The 6,579-nt window shown below is 36.7% G+C and overlaps 1 long non-coding RNA gene across 1 annotated transcript; it reads right to left on the bottom strand.

Moving 5' to 3' along the window:
- Positions 1-2,832: 2,832 nt before the first annotated feature.
- LOC127326222 (uncharacterized) lies at positions 2,833-6,069 on the bottom strand. The gene is made up of 2 exons (XR_007867704.2): positions 4,932-6,069; positions 2,833-3,293 (listed from the first exon to the last, which is right to left on the bottom strand). It is a non-coding gene; the product is annotated as an uncharacterized lncRNA (long non-coding RNA).
- Positions 6,070-6,579: the final 510 nt, after the last annotated feature.

Here is a 6,579-nt window from a genome sequence, read left to right as displayed (position 1 = left end):
TCACATGGTCTGGCTCAGAGATTTGTAAAATTGGCAAAAACACATGAGAGAGGACAGGTCAATTTTCTTATTCTTGTAAGGTGCTCCCCTTGCTTTACTTGAGCAAGGATGAGGGTCAATTTAGGGTTAGATTAGGTTCAGAGATGGTCTCACACCCTTTGGTAAAGGTAGAAGTGCATAGGACAAGAATTGATGAGAGTGGCTATGTGTCACATATGCCTCTATGCATATGTGGCATTTGATTTTTAATTTGACTAGGCTTGACCCAAATGATGTTGTTGGGTGTTTGAAATGGTATATAGGAGTGATCCCACCATTCACTAGAGGTCTTAGGGTCAAGATCCGCAATTTCACAAATTTGATATTTTGCTCTCATATGCCTCTATGGCATTATTACTTTCTTTTTAAAATCTTTTGTTTCATTTTGTATTAGGTTGGAGAAGTACTAGATAAGGTTTAAGAAGGTTTTCCAAACCTCTAAAGAAAGTAGATAGGCCTAGGGTAAAGTTTTACAAAAATAGCCATAGGCATATATGCCTCTTTCTTAAATAAGAAGTTTCCTTCTTATTTTATTTCTCAAAGATTAATGACAAGAGGGATGTGGTTTAGGGTTTAATAAGCTTGGCATGGTTCACCACCATTTAGCAAAATAGGAGAAGGTAGGGTGCAAGATTTACATATTAAGGCTATAGGCCCACATATGGCTTTTTCTTTAATTTAGGTTTCTCAAAATAGATCCAAATGAGTTTTGAACAGGTTAGGGTTTAGGGTTCTTCGTATTTGATTTCTTTCTCTTTTAATTTCCTTTGGTTTGTGATCTTCACTTGATCACTTTAGGGTTTTAGGGTTTATCACATATAATAACACTCAGCATGGCAGAACACAAATAATAGGTAGGAGCACTAAGCATAGCACTCTATTTTAGAAAAGTTTTTGTTGGTTCTCATTTTTGGAAGAAGGAACTTCATTTTCTCTTTATTTTGAAATTTGGGGTGTTACAGGCTTTCTGCCGGTGCCGTATGGGTCCACCATCTCGAAGAAGGCAGGCCAGGATCAACCTTATCACAGGTGTGGTCACAATATGCATAAGACGGTAGATGCAGAACATGTCACAATATGCTTAGCAACACTGGCTTAATTGCACCAAAACAGATCAATATAATAGGTGGTTTAGCCAGAACTTGTTTCAATAGCTTGGTAAAGTTGTAAATATCATACAATTGGAAATTATACATGGATCAGTCTAATCCAACTCAACTGGAAATTATACATGGATCAGTCTTATCCAATCAACCAGAATCAATGAATGAATTCTAACAGCAGATCGTGGTACCAAAACACCTAAAATCCATCAAAGATATTCCAAGGAAACATGTTTAACCAGCTTTCAGTTTTTGCTAATCGTTTCAGCCATCTGCTTATGAAGATCAGGATTACATAAAGAGCTCACCACTGGGATAGTTAGTACCTCTCATAGCATCATGTCAAACTCATACAGGCCGTTGTAGTGGAAGGTGAAGGTATTGCACATAGAAGATTAAGCTAAATCACATAGGAGTGGCTCCATACCTGGAAATGTCAATTTGTTATCATCATCTTTCCAAAAAATAGAGGTAATGAGCACATGCATGATTAGGACTTAGAAGGACAGAAGCAAGAGAAAAAAGAAAGTAACAACTCTGAATCATCTTGTTGTGATCATAAGAAAAATAATATCTCTTCTTTCAATAGCATGACATGTTAAAGAAAAGGAGTGCACAAATATCACACACTTTCAACCTATATGTGAACAAAATAAAAACTCGAAATTGTCCTCAATATAACCTAAGGTGCTTTTAAAATTTCCCACTGCTTATTCCATGCAAAGGATATAAAAGCGTTGATAATTATCTAAGAGCAAAAAATTTATATGGTGAAAAATCGCAAAATTAGTTATCATGTAAGCCCGGAAGCAACAATAAGCCCAATAAGCCAGCGCAAATCTGATATGAGCTCAGATATACGCAAGGAAACAATCTTCACATAATAAATTAGCAGCCACCAGTAATAAAAACATGGAAATTAATGCTAAAAGGGAAGAAGATATCAAGCAGATACAATGACTGAAATAAATAAAATACAAGCATCTATGTCTTCTTCTGCCTATGCTAACGCAAAAGACATAATGAGTATTGGGAGAGGACAAAGCTGGAAGCAAAGGAGAAGAATCAATTACGCTCTACAGGAACTACTTCGGCCATCATTCCTTGGGCTGGCGAGAGGGTCAAGCCAAGCGGCTGACGGCAATAGGGCAGTAGGCCAGCATGACAAACCTACACATGAGCACCTAAAAGGAACCAAAAAGAAAAAAACAATGGGGTTTCAATAACATGTTACCTGAGAATTGCTTCTAAAGAGTCCAAAAAAAGATGTTCCAGAGTAGTATGCAGTCTGAATAGCTGGAGGCGGATTTTAGGCATCATTTTTGAAATAAACATTTGGTTGCAAGGGAACAATTATCTCATCATATCTCAAGCATCCAAATGGTGATATTATTCTTACACATAACTCATGCCTCATCTGAATCATGGTTTCTCTCCAAGTTGCAAGAAAAATTATATGCAAAAGAAGGGGCTCCATGAAAATATGTACACATGTTTTCGAGAAATATGACATACAGTGTTACAAATTAAAATAAGCCATTCTTGTTCGGGGTACATTTAGGAATATTGTTAAGTTTCTTAATTGAGCAAGGTCAGGTGTTGCAAGAAGTCGTGCATCAATATTTTCTTATGTCGTTACTCTTTAAACGAAAATATAAGATTAAGCCATGTAAAGACAAAGGTACTCAAGTTAACAAATACTTTCTCATCTGGTACATATCAAAAGAAAAACAGAAAACACATCTTCCAAATAGAACTGTATATACAATCACTACAAATTTAAATAATATAATTAATGAAATGTCTCACAAATAAGTCAAATGTTCAGATGAGACAAGCTTCTATAAATAGGTTTTGTGCAGCAAAGAAACATAGACCTCTAGAAATGAAAAATAACAATCAGATGCATATTACTGGCATGCATAGGAAGAAATCAATAAGCATGATAAGCACCATGGCCTTTTCGTGGCCGGAGGTGAGGCAATGATATTATCATTCGCTTGTTTCGGGAGGTGTAGGAGAGGCAGAAGGAGACGGAGGCGACAGTGTAGTGAGGATGGAGAGCCGGCGAAGAGGCCCGGTAGGGCGCCAAAAGTCAGAAAGATGAACCTCTCCCTCAAGCTTCAGTAACAAGAGGCAGGTGATCAGAATCTGCAAACCATATTAACATTTCCTTTAATACCATAATTTTGGAGCAGATTTACCCAGATGGCTTAAAAATATAAGAGGCGGGGCTCATGATTTGGGGATACAAGTGCCATAAATATTTTAAAAAAATGTTAACCAGAAAAAATCAGTATACAGATACAGTATTAGTTGGTTTTGGAAAAGGGGCAAATGCTTGTACTTTAATTTACTGTAACCACCAATTTGCAGTCGAGCAATGTGCTGCCTTGCTCTTGGGAATGCAGTTAGCTACGTGTATTTTCAAATATAATCCTGACATGATCGTCCACAAAAGGTCCAAAGAGAAGACCTGAAGACATGATCATGCCATGCATTGTAGTGCCAAATCCAAGCAAAACCTTATTGAGTTATTGTCCTTCAAATTGACTCAGATTCTAAGGGTGGTTTAAAAATCTAGAACCTAAAGCTAAGCAATTCTTCCCAGCTTATTTCCAAGGCTCAGACTCATATTCTAAGGGTGGTTTAAAAACCAAAAACCTGAAGCTACGTAATTCTGCCCAGCTTATTTCCAAGATTTGACCACCGACACATTTAGCTATATAAGGAAAAAGAAAGTAATCAAGATCAGCAGCTAACATACTCCAATCCTTTTCTTCATACACAAAGGAAAATGATCAGTGTGTGTTTGAAGCATGATATTTCGACAATTTTTCTTTTCTTTCTTAGTCTCAATTTTCTAGCGAGATTGCAACCACAAGTCTTTACTTATTGATGGTATTTGCACCGCGCAGATGAGGTATGCTCTTCTGGTTGCAGCTGCACAATTGTCAGTTGCATCGGTGCATCTAGAAAACAAACAATTACCAGAAGCTAATTTTGAAGGGTACACAAGAAATGCATATGCCGCTTAGGAAAATAATATTTTATCGTGATATGTTACGTAATAACATATTATTCCCTGTTAGACCCATGCCTTCTGCTAATTTCTACATCTATCAGGTTGGGGTGCATGATGTAGGCAAGGAAACAAAGTTGGATCTTATTAAGCAAGATAAGGCAGGTATCACTTTAATTACAATTTTAGACCACTATTACATGTCTTCCGGTGTCATATTTGTACCCAGTCTGAAATACCAATAACCTGGTTGAGTGCGTATTTGCTGATAGGGCTACCAAAGGCGATGGTGATGATGTGGTGCTAGAATATTTAGTTAAATGACAAGGACTTCCTTATGCAGAACCATCTTGGTAACTTTCGTTACATTATTCTGAGTTGTCTATTTGTACGGATAGTGTTCATCATACCTGAAAAAACAATGGCACACCAGATGCATGTATTTAGAAATTTTCCCATATATCTGCCTATTTCTCTTCTCTTCTCCTCCCCACGCGAAATTAAATCATATATCTCAGCGATTGCCAAAAAACATTTATCTCTGAGTGCAGAGTTAAAACATAAACAATCATGAATCATTACATATCTTATGAAACACTACTCCACAACACCATGAAGCATGGTAATGAACATACATAATGTTTGAAGGCAGAAACAATCTTGATAAAAGATAGTAACCACTGTATATCAAATTAATGTGTACTAAATAATATGACTATTTTCGTATGCAGCAGCAGTTCAACCACGACCAAAATAAGGATGATTACCTGGTGGCGCTCAATATACTACTGCTTCAAAGCACCCAGTTCCTTACAAAGTGCACAAGAATTTAATATCTCCTGCCAAAAGATAACTGAATGGTATTATCCCCCTTTGACATTTTGCCTATAGCACTAGATACATAACTGTAAGCATATGCTAGTTGCAGGTGTATACAAATCCATGCCAGTTAACATGTATAAGTCCTCGTGACTTTTCCATTTTTTTAGAAACATAATTTGCCCCACCTTATTGACTTATGGGAAGGCCTGAAGATAATGAGGCTGAAGTTGGACCTAGAGAAATGAGCTATGAATATATACGTAAAAGCATTTTTCCAGGCATTGCTGTTACTCCTAGACTGCAGTTAACACAGACATAATGGCGAAACTAAAATCAGAACCACAAAATTATTCCTAAACGTTCACACACAAACGAGCAAATCCCAAACCCAAAGCTATTGACTGTTAATTATCTATCGTTTTATATAAAGCTAGAGAGATTTTTATCATTACTTATGAATAAGTTCTTTGAATTAAAGCACTATATTTTAAGAAAAGTCAAGCTGATATGGTTCCCACTTCCCCCATGTTATCAGGTTCAACTGTTACCACCTTACATGAATCGGTGTGCAGCTGCACCACTATTGAAGTATTTACTTTTGGGTACAGTTAACCTAGTAGAAAAAATAGGGCTTGAGCTACTTCAAAGGCTACATGATGACAACATGAAAAAAATAATGAACCGCCCAAAGCTGAATTGATTTGAATAACCCAGGGACTGAGGAAAAAAGAAATATCATATTTGTAGTCTACCTAGAGAATATCGAATGACGAAGGCCAAATACTTTTATCTTTTACTCCCAAGAAAATAACAGATCAATAAACTACATGAGGGATCTAAATGGACTTTGAATATTAACTCAAGGTGAAACTCTGTTCTGTAGCTAGAGATTCATAACCTACAATCAATACTTACTATCCTACCTCTAATCAGTGTATGTTTTTTGGTTCTCCTCGATGTTTATGAAGCACCACATTCAAATATAAAAAAGGAAACCTAGCTTGCATTCCAGCCCTAAGCAGAGGTATTTCAAGAAAATGAGCCAAGAACAGCAGCAACACCAAGTAAAGCAGGACAAGCACACAACTATAATCACACGGTAGCAAATAGCAGTGAAACCTCAAGCACACAATATAAACTACATGTGAAATGAGCAGACTATTGTAAGGAAGGCAGAACTGTTCCTATAGAACAATCAGGGCCCCGTTGAAGGTCCAAGGTAATTTACCTTTAATATGTCAATAATAAAGTAAGAAGAGAGTATGTTGCAAATATAGACCTTGTTCTTCTGTTTTTATATTCTTTGATCCTGTGCAACTCATTCATTAAAAACAATGTGAAACCAACCTCCGGTAAGATAAAATATATGCTTGACATTATGGAAAACATATTTACATATCACATCAACATGGCAGACTTGGCGAAAGGCACAACTCGGCTCCCTATACTGCGATTACAATCCCAATGTAAAAGCTGTGGGGAATGCTAATCCAAACTTTTGACTGCAAAACTATGAACTCGCAAATAAATGTATAAAATACATGTCGATAGAACCGTTAGCCAGGCTGATAAATTCTGTGCATCAACCCTTAT

This window comes from Lolium perenne, chromosome 7 (genome assembly GCF_019359855.2).
Source record: "Lolium perenne isolate Kyuss_39 chromosome 7, Kyuss_2.0, whole genome shotgun sequence".
Taxonomy (NCBI): domain Eukaryota; kingdom Viridiplantae; phylum Streptophyta; class Magnoliopsida; order Poales; family Poaceae; genus Lolium; species Lolium perenne.
The sequence above is the reverse complement of the archived record's forward strand: the minus strand, read 5'-3'. Positions and strand labels throughout refer to the sequence as shown.